This window comes from Moschus berezovskii, chromosome 23, assembly GCF_049115385.1.
Source record: "Moschus berezovskii isolate FMDL1 chromosome 23, NW_MosBer_1.0, whole genome shotgun sequence".
In the NCBI taxonomy this organism is placed as follows: domain Eukaryota; kingdom Metazoa; phylum Chordata; class Mammalia; order Artiodactyla; family Moschidae; genus Moschus; species Moschus berezovskii.
In genome coordinates this window covers 32581092-32602327 of record NC_142482.1, presented here as the reverse complement: position 1 = coordinate 32602327, position 21236 = coordinate 32581092, and the positions used below count along the sequence as shown (strand labels likewise).

Here is a 21236-nt window from a genome sequence, read left to right as displayed (position 1 = left end):
CCTGTAATGCAGGAGACACAGGTTTCATCCCCGGGTCGGGAAGATCTCCTGGAGAAGGGAATGGCTACCCACTCCAGTATTCTTGCCTGGAAAATCCCACGGACAGAGAAGCCTAGTGGGCTAGTTGGACTTAGTGATTAAACAGTAGCAGCAATTCTGCAGATAACAGGGGGAAAGTGTTCAGAGCTTTCCAGGGCAGAAGAGGTAGGGAGAATGGGTGGTGGGTATTAAGGAATCACTTAGGAATTAATTTGAGAAGGAAATGGCAACCCACTCCACTATTCTTGTCTGGAAAATCCCATGGACAGAGGAGCCTGTCAGGCTACAGTCCATGGGGTCTCAAAGAGTTGGAGATAACTGAGTGACCTCACTCACTCACTAGGAATTAATAGAACATAATCTCTAAGTCAGGCTTCAGCAATATGTGAACTGTGAACGTCTAGATGTTCAAGCAGGTTTTAGAAAAGGCAGAGGAACCAGAGATCAAATTGCCAACATCCACTGGATCACTGAAACAGCAAGAGAATTCCAGAAAAACATCTATTTCTGCTTCATTGACTATGCCAAAGACTTTGACTGTGTGGATCACAATAAACTGTGGAACATTCTGAAAGAGATGGGAATCCCAGACCACCTGACCTGCCTCTTGAGAAAGCTGTATGCAGGTCAGGAAGCAACAGTTAGAACTCGACATGGAACAACAGACTGGTTCCAAATAGGAAAAGGAGTACGTCAAGGCTGTATATTGTCACCCTGCTTATTTAACTTCTATGCAGAGTACATCATGAGGAACGCTGGGCTGGAAGAAGCACAAGCTGGAATCAAGATTGCCGGGAGAAATATCAATAACCTCAGATATGCAGATGACACCACCCTTATGGCAGAAAGTGAAGAGGAACTCAAAGGCCTCTTGATGAAAGTGAAAGAGGAGAGTGAAATTTTGGCTTGAAGCTCAACATTCAGACAATGAAGATCATGGCATCTGGTCCCATCACTTCTTGGGAAATAGATGGGGAAACTGTGGAAACAGTCTCAGACTTTATTTTTTGGGGCTCCAAAATCACTGCAGATGCTGATTGCATCCATGAAATTAAAAGACGCTTACTCCTTGGAAGGAAAGTTATGACCAACCTAGACAGCATATTAAAAAGCAGAGACATTACTTTGCCAACCAAGGTCCATCTAATCAAGGCTATGGTTTTTCCAGTGGCCATATATGGATGTGAAAGTTGGACTGTGAAGAAAGCTGATCGCCGAAGAATTGATGCTTTGAACTGTGGTGCTGGAGAAGACTCTTCAGAGTTCCTCGGACTGCAAGGAGATCCAAACAGTTCATTCTAAAGGAGATCAATCCTGGGTGTTCATTGGAAGGACTGATGCTAAAGCTGAAACTCCAATACTTTGGCCACCTCATGCGATGAGTTGACTCACTGGAAAAGAGTCTGATGCTAGGAGGGATTGGGGGCAGGAGGAGATGGGGACGACCGAGAGTGAGATGGCTGGATGGCATCACCGACTCTATGGACATGAGTTTGAGTGAACTCCGGGAGTTGGTGATGGACAGGGAGGCCTGGTGTGCTGTGATTCATGGGGTCGCAAAGAGTCGAACACGACTGAGCGACTGAACTGAACTGAACTGAACTGAATCCATGATAGGGCCTAATTGGTATTTCTGGAGTTACAAAATGCCTGGGTGTGAGTGACATTTGTCTGGAAACTGCTAAAAGACTGGACATCCTATAACACAGCTTGCTTAGTTGCTTCAGCTATGTCTGATTCTTTGAGGCCATGAACCATAACCCTCCAGGCTCCTTTATCCATGGGATTGTCCAGGCAAGAATACTGGAGTGGGGTGCCATTTCCTCCTCCAGGGGATCTTCCTGCCCCAGAGATCAAACCCAGGTCCCTTATGTCTCCTGCATTGCAGGTAAGTTCTTTACCACTTGGTAAAGAATCTGCCTGCAATGCAGGAGACCTGGGTTTGATCCCTGGTTTGGGAACATCCCCTGGAGAAGGGAAAGGCTATCCACTCCAGTATTCTGGCCTGAAGAATTCCACGGACTGTATTGTCCATGGGATCACAAAGAGTCAGACATGACAGTGACTTTCACTTTCACTTTCTTTACCACTAGTGCTACCTGGGAAGCCCTATAACACAGCAGCACCTATTAGTTGGTGATGCTGGAGAGAATAACCTCAGGGAATTGGCAGAAATATTAGGTAATACTTGCATATGCAGACAGACTGCAAATTCAAAAAAAATTTACTCAATAACTACTTGGCAGCAGTGTGTGAGAAACCTCTTCCTTAGCTTGAATTTGTTCCCAGGGGCAAGTTGTCTGAAACAGTAACTGTATCTGTTGATATGGGAAAGCAGGTTGCTAGTTCTAATCTTGTCAGCAAAGAAAATGATAGGATTTACATGATCAAGAAACTTTTGATGGCATCTAAAAACCTCAGGCAAAAAGGGCCATTTGATTACTTCCTGACTAGCATACTGTCTTGGAGAAGGAAATGGCAACCCACTCCAGTGTTCTTGCCTGGAGAATCCCGGGGATGGGGGAGCCTGGTGGGCTTCCGTCTATGGGGTCGCACAGAGTCGGACACGACTGAAGTGACTTAGCAGTAGCAGCATACTGTCAGGAAATCTGTGCAGATTAAAGATAACCTATTTCTTCCCTCTGGATTGGAAGCACTATGTGTCAGTTTATTAGCTCTTTAGCTTTTGTCATTTAAAGAAAAAGAAAAACAAACAAGAAAGGCCTGAGACAGAGGTCCATGAAGAGGCAATGCCTTTATCCCAGTAAACCTGTCAGCTTAGGGAGGGAGAAACCGAGGTCTAGTTCATTGCCATGACTTTGCAGAATCTGGGTTTTTACTCCCCCAAATTCCATAGAGTAGCTATGAACAGACAAAATTCTGAGAGCTGAGTTAAATGAGACCAATGGGTTAAGGGATTTTCTTTGAAACATATGAAGAAAAGAGGACCAGGGCAAAATAATATAGTATGGTAAGGATTTACTGAGAATACATGAAGAAAAGAACAGATATTTGTTTCCATTTTTAAGGCTTAGTGGACAGGCTTAGTACAGTTTTATAATCCTTGATCAAGTTAGCTATTTTTACATGCAGTTCTACTTTTACTTTATTTATGCCAAATTTTCCAACTCAGGCAAACCACATCCATGGTGAAAGATTCTTCTTCCTCCAGGAATTTAACCAAACTGACTGTTTTCCTAATGTCAAAGGACCTTCAGTATAAGCAATAGAGCTCAAGAAGAACTAGCTTTTCTGGCTCTGAGTTAACAACCTACAAACACATCAGTAATGGCATGCTGTATTCCCACTCGCAGACATCTTTGTTCTTGTCCTGTTCTTCTAGCAACTTCTTTTTCTTAAATTCAGGTAGCCAGCAGTGTGGGGAGCTGGAATCCAGAGGAACCATTATGACTTTGATTTCCAACTGCGAGGAAGAACATTCATAAGTGGTTGCTCAGCATTATATTTATCAGGACAAGAGCTGCAAAGATCATGAACATGACCTAGTGTGTAAAGGTTATCAATTGGACACATCCTGACATGTGTTCCTAGGGAGAGCTAGCCCCTGGCATCTTCCGCAGGGCCAGCAAAAATGAATAGGGTCTGCTCTGAAGAAATCTTAAGAGCTGTTGTTGTTTGGTCTCTCAGTTGTGTCCACCTCTTTATGACCCCATGGACTGCAGCACGCCAGGCTTCCCTGTCCTTCACTATCTTCCCAAGTATGCTCAAGCTCATGTCCATCGAGTCGGTGATGCCATCCAGCCAATTTATTCTCTGTCACCCCCTTCTCCTCCTGCCCTCAATCTTTCCCAGCATCAGGATCTTTTCCAATGAGTCAGTTCTTCAAGAGTAAAATATCATAAACAAAGATGGCACAATGGGACTTCCGTGGTGGTCCGGTGGTTAAGACTCCACACTCCCAAAGCAGGGGGCCCAGAGTTCAATCCCTGAACCCACTAGATTCTGCACACATGTTGCAATGAAGATCCCACGAGCCACAACTAAGATCCAGGGAAGTCAAAATAATAAATAAATAAAATATTAAAAAACATAAAAATTAATCTAAATCCACAAAAAAACTATAAAAGCATACCTAAATATGAATTGGATATCGAGAAGGAGGAGCCCTCTGAACAGCAGTAAATCTCACCAAAGTGGATGGCTCCCTCTGCTCCGTGGCCTCACAGTGTAGGCCTTTGGAGATAAGAAAGCAGGGGAGGATAATAATGTGTACTTTAAATCTAAACTCCCCCATGGTGCCCCTATAATTAACTCCATTAATGGTAGATGGCCACCCATGTTTTTAACATCTGTTCTCCTGCTCTCAGATGGAACATCAAAGCAATATCTTTTCAAAGAATTGCTAGAGGAGTGCAAGGGCACCAAGGCCTGTAAAATGCAGTTCCATTTATTCCCTTCCATCTTCATGGTTTTTATCCTGGTTCTTGAAATGCCAGTCAACCACACTTCATGCCTTTGTCCCCTCTAGGAATTTTCTTCCCCCCAAGACATTCTCATGTCTCATACTTCGTGTCCCCTCCTTTCTGACTTCCTTATATAAAATAATATCCTTAAGCAATCATATTCCTTTACCTTACATCATTTTTTATCTAGACACCTGATGTTGTAGTACAGGTTTATTCAATAATGTATTTATTGCCTTGGGCTCCCACTGGAACATAAGAGACACAAGGGCAGGTATCCTGCCTACTTGCATTGCTTTGTTCTCCGTGCCCAGAACAGAAGTTGATGTCTAATGAGCTCCTTGTAAATAGTTGTTGGCTGAACGCATTTCACTCTTTCTTAACTTTGTATTTGTCATCAGAACTAGAGTTCCAGGTTGATACTCATCCAGGGGTTACTTCTGCCTACTTTATTTGTGATTTAAATGATGTGCTTCTACAGGGACAAGAGTTTGCCTTCCATTTTGTTTTCCTCTTTGAATTTTCTTTAGATAATTAATAAATATCCTTGTCTGATAAACTTTTATTATTTCCATCCAAGCAATTTGTTAGTCCAGACTTGAAGGACTAACCAGAAGTTTGGCTACAGAACGGGGCTTGGAGATCTTCCAAACATGGCTCAGTTCATTCATTATGTAAATACTTCAACCACAGACCACTGACCGTGGGCAAGATTAATAGAACATGGGAAGGGGATTTATAGCAGAGCCGAAGAATCGATGCTTTTGAACTGTGGTGTTGGAGAAGACTCTTGAGAGTCCCTTGTACTGCAAGGTGATCCAACCAGTCCATTCTAAGGGAGATCGATCCTGGGTGTTCATTGGAAGGACTGATGCTAAAGCTGAAACTGCAATACTTTGGCCACCTCATGCGATGAGTTGACTCACTGGAAAAGAGTCTCATGCTGGGAAAGGTTGGGGGCGGGAGGAGAAGGGGACGACAGAGAATGAGATGGCTGGATGGCATCACTGACTCTGTGGACATGAGTTTGAGTGAACTCCAGGAGTTGGTGATGGACAGGGAAGCCTGGTGTGCTGTGATTCATGGGGTCACAGAGAGTCGGACACGACTGAGCGACTGAACTGAACTGAACTGAATGGGAACATGAACTCTCTGAATTTTTTAAAGATTTTTTTTTTGGATGTGAACCATTTTAAAAGTCTTTATTGAAGTTTGTTACAATATTGCTTCTGTTTTGTTGTTGTTGTTTGGCTTCAAAGATGTGGGATCTTAGCTTCCTGACCAGGGGTCGAACCTGCATCCCTTATGTTGGAAGATGAAATCCTAAACTCTGGACCACCAGGGAAGTCACCCTTGAATGGCTTTTTTATGCTATATTGGGGAAGAAAGCGGCTACTGGCTATCCTAATGTAATTATTGAGTACTAGACTGGAGACTGTAAATCCAGGAGCGTAGAGATATTGTCTGTTTCACTCTGTATATTCAGGACCTAGAACAATGTCTGATATATAACTGAAGGGAAGTTCATGAGCTGAAGCTTGTTAACTGAATAAACTGAAGTGCATTAACATTAGGTTTACAACGTTTTGAATGAATCATTGAAAGAAAGAAGGAATATTGTTGTTGGAGAGGGGAAAATTTAGGGCCACTTGGTTGCCTAACTAGATAGGAAGTGAGAAGGACAAACACAATTTTGACCTGTACTCAGGCTACGAAGCATATTCTGTTCCCTCTAAACACCGATCTCAGCTGTGCTCTGAGAGGCCCTGGAATCCTGACCCAGCGTTAGAAACGAATAGCTCAGCTCTTTTATTCACTTATTTATTGGCTGTGCCTCGGGGCTTGTGGGGATCTTAGTTCCCTGACCAGGGACTGAACCTGGGACCCCCACTTCAAAAGTTTTGAGTCTTAACCACTGGATCTCAAGTGAAGTCCCCATTTATTTTATAGTTATATTCCTGGTGAAAGAAAGTGAAAGTGAAGTCGCTCAGTCATGTCCGACTCTGCGACCCCATGGACTGTAGCCCACCAAGGCTCCTCCGTCCATGGGATTCTCCAGGCAAGAATACTGGAGTGGGTTGCCATTTCCTTCTCCAGGGGATCTTCCCGACCCAGGGATCAAACCCAGGTCTCCTGCATTGCAGGCAGACGCTTTAACCTCTGAGCCGCCAGGGAAGCCTGCCAATTAAAATGACGTAAATTGAACCTGATTTTCCTATATTTGTATACAGGAGCCTGAAAAATATGGATCAAGTCCAGGCCAATCAGATTTCCTAGGTCTGTGATGACATCCTTGAGTCTTGGTTTTTCATCTGTAGAATGATTATAGCTGTCTCTAGCCCAGTTAGATCTGGTGTGGCTATCTTCAATTACGTTAGTATTCCTGGAATTCCTTGAACAATATCCACTTGTCACCTGGACTGTAAGCACTATGAAGGCATGGGCCAGCTGTCCTGTTCCCTATTGAATCTGCAGATTGTAACAGAGTACACTGCACACAGTACATACTTAACAAACGTGTTGAATCAGTGACTCACGCATCACTTGGTATTCCCAAGGACACTGAAGTCAGAATGGTTCAGAGTCACCACAGATGGGTAAAACATATGTCTTTGGGCTCCTTGACATACACTAGAGAACAGCCCATACTCTGATTTCACAAATTCTTTATGTCACAGGCTATGTCACCACTATATTTTGAAACTAAAATGTACATACCCATGGATCCCAGGGTGTTTTGTGGATGTTTCTTTCACCAGGAAGGGTTCCCTCATCTACCTTTAGAAGTTTTCCAGTGCCGCAGGCTACAGTCATACTGCAGGTCTCTTTGCAAAAAAAAAAAAATATATATATATATATATTTCCAAAGTCCCCTTCATGGGTACATAGTGCATTCTCTACCATAAAATGGATCACAGAATTGTATTAACTAGATCTTGAACAATCTGAGCAAAAAGTATTCATCTGACTCAGATAATTTGTCCATCTGGAAAAGTTCTGAAACAGATCACTAGATATCAAGTTTTACAATAATAACATGACCTCAAAGGTAATCAATGTGAACAGGTTCTAAGGGTGAGGCAACAGAGCAAAGTGTTAGGCTTTTCTTCCTGTTTTGATTAGGTCTGGTTCTTTCCCTAGTCCTCTGTTTGCCTGATCTATAACATGGGTGTGTGAGCACCACGCCTTTCCCTAGGACTATAACTTGGACGTCAGCAAGCTTCATTACGTGCTGTTTACCTCACCTAAGAGAACACAGGACAGGTGGAAAGTGTCTTTTAATTATCTGTGTACCCACATGCCAGGTGCCACTCACCCAGCTTTCAGAACTGAGACTGGTATCAACTAGACCAGCCACACAAGGAGACAGGGAACGACAGAAACGGAAGCCAGAAAGGGGGCCCCAGAGAGGCAGCCGTGTAAGCCAAGCCTTGGTCTGGGTCCTGCATCTCAGGATGGGGCGATGGAGACATTGTATGCTTGGAGGTTAAGTAGATGCCGATTCGAATCCCACCTGAGGTCTTTGCAGGTCACTTAAATATCTGTCTTACTTCCAAGATCAAAACAGGGCCATGCTATTAAATGTCTTGAATTGTTTTAAAAATTAGAAGACACACAGGTAAACCATACGAGGCATCGCAGCACTCAGTCATGAGTACTTGTCATCGTTTTTGACACTCCAGGGAGAGAGAAGGTCAAGTTTGATAATATCGTTTTATGTGCAGATGGGAGAAAGTAGGAACTGTTCTTTTACATGCTAAAAGAAACTACTGTCTACTAATTAGACTCATAATTAGATTTTGAAGATGAAATTTTGCTTCAAAAATAGTCCCTTGCCTCCCTCACCCACTTATTTGGTTTCATTTTTCCCTGAAACATCTTGCTTATAAACTCATTTTTGGTTGAAGCTGAGGTTACTGGAAATGAGTTTAAATGACATATAAATTTCTGTCATCCTGATGGACTTCTCTTCCTATCCCAGACACACCACTGATGCTGTCTTATTCCATGTGTCCTGCTTGCACTGATGCTGGCCATAGACCCAAGCCTGCAGAAGGATGTTTTAGATCCAGAATGACCACACAGACACTTGTATTGTATTTGTCCCCCGGTCCTTCTGTTCTGTGTAAATCCTAAAATACTTTATAAGAACACATTATGTTCAGTGGAGCAGGAAATGCAGCTATAGGCATCTTTGGTAAGTCCAGCTGGTATCACTTTGGTCTTGGTCAGAGCCTTGAGGGAACTGGCATATCAGTCCAGGTGAAAATAGGACTTTTACAAAGGTCGATGATAGAGAACCTAAATACATAGGAGGAGAGTTGAAAAGTAAAGGAGAAGGAGGGACTTCCCTAGGTCCACTACTCCACATTCCCAAAGCAGGGACATGGGTTCAATCCCTGATCAGGAAACTGAGATTGTGTATGCCATATGATGTGGCAAAAAAAAGAAGAAGAAGAAGAAGAAGGAGAGAGGGTTTCCCAGTGGGTTAGCCAAAATATCATCCCATATATTAGTAAACAACCTTGGGCATGTTATCTAACCCTAAGTCTTATTTTCCACAGCTTTAAAATTGGGATAATGAATACCTACCACAAACATTTATTATCATGATGAGAGATGATGATGTTGGGGAAGCACCTTGCAGATTACCCAGTACATAACAGATACTCAGAAATATCAGTTTCCACCTCCTTTCCAAGAGTCCTCTTCATGGTCAATTTCTGCTCTGTTTCAAGTTCGGGGACATCCTGTTGGTAGCTTGAAATCTGCTGTAGTGAGAATATTTACACCATGGAAATTGGAGCTCAAGCGTCAATACTTTGGCCACGTGATGTGAAGAGCTGACTCATTAGAAAAGACCCTGATGCTGGGAAAGATTGAGAGCAGGAAGAGAAGGGGACGACAGAGGATGAGATGGTTGGACACCAACTCAGTGGACATGAGTTTGAGCAAGCTCTGGGAGATGGTGAAGGACAGGGAAGCCTGGCGTGCTGCAGTCTATGGGGTTGCAAAGAGAAACACGACTGAGCAATTGAACAACAACAAATCATTCAGAGCTTCTTCATCCATGTCCCTCCCTAGAAAATTTGTTAAACGTTTAGCAGCATTTACATCACTGAGTATTGATGATTTACTACTATAAATGTTAATAATGTATTATTATAAATGTTAATATGTATTAACATCTTTAAGCCTTGATTTCCTTACCTTTAAAGGAGGGAGAATGAACACAGTCTGCCCATCTCAAGGGGATTTGGTGTCAAATAACAAAATAAAAAACTGAAAAAGACTAAGAGTAGTAATGATTAAGATTCATGTGAGCAAGAGGAGGTGCTGATGGCATTTCTTCCAGGGAAGAGAGAGAAATGCTGGAGGTCTGTCACTCCTGGTGAGGTACTGTGGTCCACGATTGGAAGCTGAGAGGTGAGGGAGCCCATTGGCTGCATCCCCTTGGACTGGTCGTTGAGGAGACACGGGTAAGGGAAGGAGGGAACAGTGGTGGCTCAAATACTGCAGATTCATGTAGTTATTATTGAGATTTCGTGTATTTTGTTGAATGAATATTTCTTCAATGGCTCTCTGCTCCCAGGACAATTTCCCTATTTATTTGAAGTAGAGCTGATTCACATTATGTTATGTTAGTTTCAGGTATGCATCATAGTAATTCAGAAGTACAGATTATTTTCCGTTTACAGTTATTATGAAATCTTGGCTCTATTTCCTGTGTTGTACAGTATATTCTTGTAGTTTATCTATTTTATACATAGTAGTTTGTAACCTCTTTATCCTCTACCTCTATCTTTCCCTTCCCCCTTCCATCTCCCCGCTTGCTTGTTCTCTGTATCTGTGAGCCTATTTATTTTGTTATATTTATTTGTTTGTTTTACTTAGATTCCACATATAAGTGACAACATATGGTATTAGTCTTTCTCTGTCTGACTTATTTCACTTAGCATAACACCTTGTAAGTACTGCTGTGTTGTTACAAAGGCAGATATCATTTTTTATGACTGATATTCCATTATATATATACATACATATACATGTATATACATGTATATATATATGTATTACATCTTCTTTATTCTTTCATCTCTTGATGGGCACTTAGGTTTCTTCCCTGTCTTGGCTATTGTAAATACTGCTGCTATGACATTAGGATGCATGGATCTTTTTGAATGAGTTTCTTTGTTTTCTTCAATTATATAAATGGCTATTTTACGTAACTTTCACCATTTATAGTTGTATCCTGTGGAGTGATCCACAGAGTTCCTCTGTGGATGCCATTTTGGAAGTACAAGTAGTAGTGTTTCTTTTTAAAAAACTCCATAATTGTAAAGGGTTAAATTTGTTGTTTTTTACTACATTAAAAAGCTTTTGTTCAAGGAAGGGTGATAGACAGGAAGTCAACTGAAGACTTCCAGTTGAAATAAAATATTTACAAAGTTGTTCAGTTGCTAAGTCATGTCTGACTCTTCGTGACCAATGACCTGCAGCATGCCAGGCTCCCTGTCCTTCACCATCTCCTGGAGTTTACACAAATTCATGTCCACTGAGTCGATGACACCATCCAAACATCTCATCTTCTGTCACCCCCTTTTCCTCTTGCCTTCAATCTTTCCCACAATCAGGGTCTTTTCCAAAGACTCGGCTCTTCACATCAGGTGGCTAAATTTACAAAATAGATTAATAAAAAAATATTGTACATTGTTAATGGATATACACCTAGAATACACAAGAATTTCTGTAAGTCTGCAGGAAAATGATGGGCAATCTCACAGAAAAATGGGCAATGAATGACCTAAGCAGGTCATAGAAAGAGGAAACTCTCACAGCTAGTGAGTTCATGAGGAGAGAATTAACCTCATTAGCAGTCATAAAAAATGCAATTAAAATAAGTTTCCATTTTACTCTCAACAGGGGGCAAAAGTTGAGTTATAGGCAGTCAAATGCTGATGAAAATGGGGAAACAGAAAGCCTCACATACTGCTGATGAGACTATAAGATTTTGGAGAACAATTTGGTACACATTTAGCCTATAACCCAGGAAATTCCATGCTTGGGTACCTTAGAAAATCTTTCACAACATGAAACAGGGGAAGGTGATTCATGGCAGCATTGCTGTTAATGTTTGTCAGTGTAAAGACTTGGAACCAACCTAGAAGTTGAGCAGAGAAAGGATGAACATGTGAGGCATATGCATATTATCAAACACAGGTAATAAATCAGAAATAACTATATATTTATATGTATCAAGAAGGACAGTTCACAAATATACTATTGAACCTAAAAAGTTAAAAGCACAGTGAAATGTTTATCACAATGCAACTGATGTAAAACATAAAATAATGCTTCCTATTGTTCATTGTTACAGAATTTGTGACTAAAGGCATGGGTGATAGAGTGATAGAAATTAAGAACAGGAGTATGGATGTGAATGGTGGTCAAGGAGGTGACAAATGGCATTGAGTATGGAAGATGAAGAGGACAAAAATAAATGCATAAAATTAAACCACAAAGGTACTATGTGGGTGGTGGCATCAATAGTGCACCAGAAATGGAGTATGGTTGGTCCTATTAGTTCTAGTCTGTGTATCTGACAGCCCATAATATTAATGATGATGCTATAAAGAGATAACATATGCATGAATGACTAGCAGTGAAACCATCCTTGCTAATTCTCCTTTCCATTCTGTCTACCTTATAGAGATAGCACCAGAATTAGGGAGATAAACTTTTTAGCACCAGAATTAGGGAGATAAACTTTTGAGATGGACTTTGAAAATTTCTGCAGAAATCGAAGTTTTAATTACTTTGGTAAAAACCAGGCATGAATTACTATTATTAAAATGACTATTTATTTGTCTGAGCTGGCCAGTGCCTCAGTCAGGTAGAGACAAAACTGGGAAGGTAAAGTTTAAAAAGAAAATATTTCAGCAAGGCAAGCTGTCATAGATCATATGAATTAATGCCAGAAAATGAAAATAAAAATTCCTGGACAAAATCTGTAAGTACTGAAATATGGTCCAAACATTGCCATCTGCTCATAAAATTATGGAGAGGCTGTTAGAACTTTCCAGCACTGGAATGGACGGTCTCCGCAAAGCTGTCAAGGCAAAAATCTGTGGCACCAGATCATCAGGAGAGTTCCCAAAGGAAGAAGGTCACTGGGATACTTTCTCTTTCCTTGGCAATTTCTATGCAGCAATTTTCAAAGTTAAAAAAAAAAAGAAGACTAGCCCTCATCAAACACCAATCCAAACTATATTTCCTTCCACTGAACTAGCCCTGGAGCACCCCTCTTAGGGGAAGCTCACTGATTGAAACCTCCCACTGTGGCCAAGCTCCATAGTAACCATTTGCATAAGTTATTTTAGGACAGGAAGTCTTCCTAAGGAACACAGAACCAATAAGCTACCACCAACCAGAAGAGTTCGGGAAAGGTCAAAACGAGATGCCACATGCCCTACCACCTCCCAGAATCCTTGCTGGCATTCATCTTGGCTGAACTATGCATGTGCCACCAGGAATGACCCTGAGTCAGAATGACTGGCCAAAGACAACCCAGAAAGTAATCCCATCACCATAAAACCTGAAACTTGGAGTCATGTCGCAGAGCAGTTCTCCTGGGTTCCCTTACCCTCCTGCTCTCTGCCTGGGTGGCCCTTCCCAATAAAGTCTCTTCCTTTGTCAGCTCATGTGTCTCCTTGGACAATTCATTTCCAAGTGTTAGACAAGAACCCCTTTCGGGCCCTGGAAGGAGTCCCCCTTCCTGCAACACCCTGACCTTAATACCATGACCCACCCAAATCATATTCATTAGTCAAGTCTCAGGTTCAAGAAAAGGTGGGATGAGCAAGGACTTTGGATACAGACAAACCTAGGCTCCAATCTAAATTCAGGTGCTCATGAGCAGCATGAACTTGGGCATAGGTTGAAATCTCACTGTGCTGCAATTTCCTGAAAAGAAGGGGGAAAGTAATACATAATTTTCAAGTTGCGAGAATGAAAAATCTAGAGCAGACACTCAAAGCAGTATTTACATATTCTCTCTCCTCACTCTTGACTCCTCTTGTCCCAGCTGATCTCTCCCTTCTTGGAACTTCCTCAACACCCGCAGGTGCAACTCGGTAACTTTCTGTCTTGATTGTAATCTCACTTCCTGGTGTAAGTTTTATCTCACCCGGAAGAGTGAGATGTTTTTTTTTCCTTCTTCTGACCTTTCCCTCAAAGAACACTCATTAGAACAGGAGCTTGGCTGCATATTACTAAAGTGCCATGAACAGGTAAAGGAGAGAAAGGTCCTCACCTTTCTCTTAAAATATCCCCAGTGGCCATCAGCTATAGAAAAAAAGTCAGAATTCTCAACAGAAAATGGTGTTTTAGGTAAAACAAAATTGAGTGCAGTATTTTCAGCCACAGAAAGGCTACACTCATTTATCTGTATGCTTTAAAGGGGGCGTCACCAAGTGGAAGGCAGATCCTTTGTTTTGCCGTCCACAAACACAGTGATGACTCAACTGCTCCTTATTTTGTTGTCACAAATGGAGCTGGACATTTTATTTTTCCTATGATAAATCTAAAGTAGATAATCACTCTTTTCTCCAGATAACCTGGCAACACCCACAATCAAAAAGGATTCTTTTTTTCTAGTTCATTTAAACTCATAGTTTCATATAGGCTCGGAATGATATACCAAACCACAGAAATAGTTCAATTTCATCCTACTGCTCCCAGTCAGAAAAAAATAAGGCTTTCCTGGTGGTCTAGTGGTTGAGAATCTGCCTGACAACTCAGGGGACATGGGTTTGATCCCTGGTCCATGAAGATCCCACATGCCGTGGAGCAATGAAGCTGCCACTCTAGAGCCTGTGGGCCACAACCAGAGAAAGCCCGGGCACAGCAAGAAAGACCAAGTGCAGTCAAAAAAATGAACAAATAAATTAATTCGATTAAAAACAATTTTTTTAATATTGTATTTTTTTTTAAAAAAAAGAAAAAAACATAGTTTAGCTGGTAAGGGATGGTATTGAAAGCTGAAATTCATCTCAAATCCTTAAACCAAATGATTTCATGGCTATATAACTATATAACCAGCCCGTTTCTCCAAGATTCACAGGAAAAGGGGGTGCTTCCTATGTTAGGGGTGCAGGGAGCCAAGTGCCCTGCATGGTGGGAGGGCACAGGGAGTGCCCTTCTAGTTTCCATGTTGTGGCTGTCCCCAGGAAGCCAGTCACTCAGCCAACTCCAGTGTGACTGCCAAGGTACATGGGCCAAAGGACTCCACCCCTTTTAATGAAATACAAATTTCTATGAAGGGCTTCTAGCCTTCAAAGGTACTTAAAGTAATTACAATCTGGCTTTAATACAGAGGCCATTTGTTTCATGCATATAAATCAATCCAGTTCCATTTCGATGTACTCAGTTCATATAACAGCTTTGCTGAGGTTTACTTTGCATACCCATAAAACTGAAGTACAAAGAAGTGAAGCAACTTGCCTAAGATCTCAGAGCTGGCAAGAGGACAAGTCAGGATGTGAAACCCAGCAGCCTACATCCCATCCTCATAACAACTAAATGGAAGTACCTGAGGCTCAGGGAGCTATGGAACCTGCCCAACACAGCTACTCAGTCACAGGGATTAAATTGAAACATGAGTTGTCTACTACCAAATCTTCACTTTTTCACTAATTACAATGCTCTCACTCCAAATTGTGGGGAGCTTTGAACAAGAGAGCTTCCCAATTACTTTAAAAACATTTCTTTCATGCCCATCATTCACTCAATAGTCATGGAATAAGTACATTGGAGTGAGCCACAGAGAACTAAGGCATGGCTTTATCCTGGGGGAACCACAATTGTGTGCGGAAACAGACACAAAAACAAGGACATCTGACGGTAGGAGCCTGTAAAAAGCATTTTGTTTGGAGAACAGGAAGGACTAGATTCTACCCAAGAAAGCAGAGACTTGAAGAAGCAGCCCGGGAGCCATGCTGATGGGAAAAGACTCTTAATTCTTTTCTCGGTGCACTGTGCGGCACATGAGATCTTCCATCCCTGACCAGGGATGGAACCCATGCCCCGGAAGCAGAAGCTTGGAGTCCTAACCACTGGACTGCCAGAGAAGTCCTGAAGACTGTTACTTTTTCATAAAAGGGTGCAGATGAGAGGAGAATCAGAGCAGCATTCTGAGACAAGTTGTTGGAGGATGGAAATTGAGGGAGAGGAGATAAATCGTTACGTTGATCAGGAATAAGATGGAGACACTAGGATCCTAAATTAGCACCCTGAGCACAGAGAAGGAGATGGGGGAGATAGTGGAGACTCTGTGCACGGTGAACACAGTTAGTTATGAAGTCCATCTGCGTGCTCAGTACTGGGCAGGAGGACGTACATGGGGAAAGGGCCTGAGGACACTCGGTGAATTCTCTGATTACTCCTGAATCTACTGCGGACTTTTGTTGACCCAGTGAAAAGGAAGAGGATCCTAAAGTTCTTGGGCATAAATCCTCCCTCCTTTTTTTCACACATGCAGTTCCTTCCTTTGGAGGTCTTTTGGGGTTTGAAAGCTATCCTTTGGCAATGCTAATGATTTTGGGAGAAAGCCTGACATCTGGGAGGAAATGGAAGAGAGGTTAAGACAAATTTTCCTCCATTTTTAATTTTTCTAAAGACTCTGCTGACAGTTTGTGAGTGAAGATTCAAATTTTGAGTAGCACTTATTATTACAACGGTACCATCTTCATTTCCTTATTTGCACTAAGTTACCAAGACCCCATTCTTCTATTTGCCATTTTCCCACTTCCCTGCTAGCCTCAGACATGAGGGCTGAGCTCTTCAGTTTCTGAGGGTATACAGTCTACTCTGAACGTGGGAGGTTCTACACCAGGACCTACTGGAAGGGTCTCCAGCTTCATAATGCAAGTTGCAAGTTGGCATTCCTTTCCAAGAAGAATCCTTGGCAGAAACTGAACTGCTCTCCCCAGAAGAAGGCATAAAAAGGACAAGTCTGAAGGTAAAAAAAAAAGAACTTACAATGCAAATTCCAGAGGCCATCATGGATGTAGCTCTTGCTAATATAAACGCTAAGAGCAATTAGGGCTTCCCTGCTGCTACTGCTGCTAAGTCACTTCAGTTGTGTCCGACTCTGTGTGACCCCATAAACGGAAGCCCACCAGTCTCCCCCATCCCTGGGATTCTCCAGGCAAGAACACTGGAGTGGGTTGCCATTTCCTTCTCCAATGTGTGAAAGTGAAAAGTGAAAGTGAAGTTGCCCAGTTGTGTCCAACTCTTAGTGACCCCATGGCCTGCAGCCTACCAGGCTCCTCCATCCATGGGATTTTCTAGGCAAGAGTACTGGAGTGGCTTGCCATTGCCTTCTCCGAGGGCTTCCCTGGTAGCCTACAATTCAGGAATTTGCCTACAATGCAGGAGACCCCAGTTCGATTCCTGGGTCAGGATGATCCCCTGGAGAAGGGGTGGAAGACTACCCACTCCAGTATTCTTGGGCTTCCCTGGTGGCTCAAACAGTACAGAATCTGCCTGCGATGCAGGAGACCTGTGTTTGATCCCTGGGTTGGTAAGATCCCTTGGAGGAGGTCATAGCAATCCACTCCAGTATTCTTGCCTGAAGAATCCCCAAGGGCAGAGAAACCTGGTGGGCTACAGTCCATGTGGTCAAAAGGATTCGGACATGACTGAGTGACTATGCACAGCACAAGAGCAATCAGAAAGGCTCAACTATAACAACCTAACAAGGCTGCCAAGGAAGCAAAAAAGGGCTAAGAAAGCATCTAAAAATATAGCAGTGGCTTCTGCTAAGCCTCCCTCAAAGGCACCATCTCAACAAAATGTTGTGAAGCCCATGAAGGTTTCTGCTCCCTCAGCTGATAGGAAATGTCAAATTGTCAGATCAGATTATTAAAATTAATTTTAATTAATTAATTTTTGTTAGATCGATTCTAAAATAAGCATCTGACTCGAAAAAAAGGGATTCTGTGCTTAAAATAAGTTATACATATTCACATCTTCCCCTTTCCTCTACAATTTGTTCAGCCTTCCAGGAGTTAGCCATCAGCTGAATCTTCCCTGCTCCCAAATATTCAGACATGATTGCCTTGAAACTCACTCCATGCTCTGTGGGAATTCAAAGTCCACCCTGAGATGACTTTATTCTCAGGAGGCTTCCTGTGTATTCTGATCTGAACCCTTGTTTTTCCTGAGTTCACAGGTTGATGACTCACCTGGGAAAATTCTAGGTGCTACCCTTTCTTCCTTGTTGAAACTTTCACTCCAAGCATGTGATATGGGGCTCCCTGAAGACTTAAGGGGACTTAGGGAGGGTTTACAAAGCCGAAAGGCAGGATCTTGTAATGTCCAGTCATCCAGTCTTATCACTAACTGGGACTTTCCTCAGTCCCTGCACAGATGCCCAGTCACACCACTTTCCTCCTTTCTTCCCCGCACCTCTTGAAATTCTGCTTTCTGAGAAGGTATGCAGGTCCCAGGTTCCAGGCTCACTGGGCATTTGAGAGCTCAGTGGCACAGTAGGGGGTCTCTGTTTGCAGAGCCCAGCCTTGGTAAATGGAAATCTGTGGTTAGAAATAGCAGATCTCTTCCTCCCTGCACCCCCATTACTCTCTGCCTCTATTGTTGCATGATACCCTCCCTTTAGGAATCTTTAGTCTCTGGGGAATAACACCTAATAAAGATATATACTAAGTGCTAAAAGGACATCAAGAAAGGAAAGATTTGCAAAGAGATTTGCAGGGATGAAGGCAAAGCCTTATGAGTAGTCCATCCATCCACCCACCCGTCCACCAATTTATCCATTTAACATTGACTAAGTGCCAGCTAAGTGCCAGACACTGCTCTAGCCATTGGATATATAATTATGGACGAGATAGTAAGGGCTGTGCCCTATCAGAGTTTACATTGTAGTGGGGGCGGGTATTCATTTTGATTCATGTTTTGCAGGAAGAATAGGTGTTCACTGCTTAGGGAAGGGAGTCAAGACCTTTCCAGCAGAGAAGACAGGATGCACAAAGGCAAGAAATAAAATGAAATAGAATGAAATCACTAGGAAACAATATGGTTGGCTCAGGATGTGCAGTGGGAAGGCAAAGACGGAAGCCCGGCCAGGAAGGCCCATAGTTGGGAGTCTGGATGTTATTCTGTGGCAAAGGGAAGGTCTAATCAACTGTTTAATGTTTAATGCCTTTCTTTCTCCCACTGCTGTGCTCTCTCTCATCTCTATTCCAGTCAGCATGTGTTGTCATTCCCAACCAAATGAGTCCATAGTGATGGGAGCATTAATTTATTTGAGCAGACATGTGTCAACATCATTTGGAGAAAAGGCAGCAGACCCATTACATACACTCAAATAATGTAATTAGGACTAGTTTGAAGGCAGCAAACCTCAAGCTTTCCTAATTCAGTCCTGACTGCTTCAGCCCACTCTGTCTCTCAGTCTGTCTTTCGAGCTAATTTCTCTTTCTCCATCTCTCCACTCCTAAGCCCTTCCCGCCGCCTCCCCCACCACACCACTTATCTCGGGCTCTCTCCTGTTGACTTGCCATAACAAACCACAATATTTACTGGATTTCCATGGTAAAGTATTAGTCGCTCAGTTGTGTCCGACTCTTTGAACCCCATGGTCTGTAGCCTGCTAGGCTCCTCTGTCCCTGGAATTCTAAAGGCAAGAATACTAGAGTGGGTTGCCACTCCTTTCTCCAGGGGGTGTTTCTGACCCAGGGACAGAACCTGGGTCTCCCACATTGCAGGCAGATTCTTTACCATCTGAGCCACCAGAAAAGCCCATGGTGAAGAAGAGAGAAGTTTTTAGATGTTAGCTTCCTTAGTGTGGGAGAAGGCATTATAATAAAAACATGGCCACCTGATGAGAAGAACTGGCTCATTGGAAAAGACCCTGATGCTGGGAAAGACTGAAGGCAAAAGGAGAAGCTGGTGGCAGAGGATGAGATGATTAGATAGTATCACCGACTCAATGGACATGAATCTGCGCAAACTCTGGGAGACAATGAAGGAGAGGGGAGCCTGGCCTGCTGTAATTCATGGGGTCTCAAAGAGTCACACATGACTTAGCGACTGAACAACAGCAACAAACCTTAATCTCTTCACATCCTAATTGGATTCATAAAATTCTAAAGGCAGTATTTGGATGGGACCTTAGAGACTGTCCCTGGTGGCTTAGAGGGAAATGCATCCGCCTACAATGTAGTAGACCCGGGTTCAATCCCTGAGTCAGGAAGATCCCCTGAAGAAGAAAATGGCAACCCACTCCAGTACTCTTGCCTGGAAAATCCCATGGAAGGAGGAGCCTGGGAGGCTGCAGTCCATGGGATCGCAGAGTCAGACACGACTAAGCAACTTTCTTTTTTAGAGACTGTCTAGTGAAATCCAGCTCTTTCATTTTTTAAAAAAAAAACAGGCTCAAGGAAACATCTCAAGTTAACCAGGCTCTGGAGCTAAAACCGACAGAGGCTTATTCTGATATCTCCCATTGATGGGGGATATGCATGAGTGTGTGTGTGTGTGTGTGTGTGTGTGTGTGGTCGAGAGGAGTGTGTGGGTGTGTGGCAGGACTGGTCCATCCAGTCTAAGCAGAAAAGGTAAGATGCAGTCCCATCAGTCATACAGCCATGCTTTACGGATGCTAGAACATTCTTTGGGTTCTGCAGGGGTTAATACAGCACAGAACTCAGGCGTCCAGCCACACCCCCAGCACCTAAGGAATTCTTAGTCCTTCCCAAGAGTTATGCCTGGTGACACTCTCACTCCTCTGACTTATCCCTCTGCTATTCCTGCTACTTCTGCTGCTTTAGGTTAATAACTTGGGGAAAAAAACCCCAAAAAACTCATTGGTCTTCTTGTAGCTCATGCTGACTCTTGGCTTCTCCTGACTGTGGTTTCTGCTTGCTGGGTCTCTGCGGATCATCAGCTTGTACCCATTGCCAAGTCCCCCTCTCAGTCCTGCCTTTAGAGTGGAGAGGGAGTATACCTGAGCAGGAACCCCTAGGGACTCCGCAGGACAGGCTTTCTCCACATCCTCTGCTTCAGCTCCTCTCTGAAGTACCTGATACAAATTTCCTGAGCTGTTTTACAGATGTGATCCCCTAACCCCCCTAAAGGGAAGATATTGACTACTTGAGGGCCATGAGCACATGGCTCCAGGCCTCCTGGAGCCAAAAGACTGATAAAGTTAACTCCTGTGACATCACCCTACCCACCAGCAGCCAATCAGAGAACTGTGCACGAGAGGATCACAGACCCTGCGACAACCCCCACCTGGCTTTTACAAGTGTTTTCCGGTAACCCTTGGGGAACTCAGTGCGTTTTAGGGCATGAGCCACCTGTCTCCATACAGGGCCCTGCAATAAACCTTTCTCTGCTCTAGACTCTGACATTTGTCTGGCCTCACTGTGCGTCGGACACGTGATCTTGCCTTAACAGGAGAACCTTGGTGGCCTAGTGGTTGGGCTTCCCAGCTTTCACTACCACCAGCCAGGGGTTCCGTCTCTGGTCAGAAACTGAGATCTTGTAAGTCATATGGTAAGGGAGAAAAAAAAAGGTCTCCAAGACTTTTGGTTCTGGAACTGATCGTCTCTTTGTTTCATAGTTATTCTTCATGGACCATATTCTTGTGCCAGGCCTTCTCAAAGACAGCCTCCTGACCCAGGGATCAGCTGTCCTGGGATCCATCGCCTGTGCCCAGGGTGGCAGTCATTTGCTTCCATTAGACAGAACTGT

The 21236-nt window shown here is 43.1% G+C and overlaps 1 protein-coding gene and 1 long non-coding RNA gene across 2 annotated transcripts in view; both read right to left on the bottom strand.

The window, feature by feature from the left end:
- The window catches only part of LOC148774126 (uncharacterized), a 63747-nt gene that overhangs the window by 27770 nt on the left and 14741 nt on the right, over window positions 1-21236 (bottom strand). The window lies entirely within an intron of this gene.
- Window positions 3018-12271, bottom strand: LOC129543425 (uncharacterized). Its single transcript, XR_008683285.2, has 4 exons — window positions 11535-12271; window positions 9057-9333; window positions 7182-7288; window positions 3018-3463 (listed from the first exon to the last, which is right to left on the bottom strand). It is a non-coding gene; the product is annotated as an uncharacterized LOC129543425 (long non-coding RNA).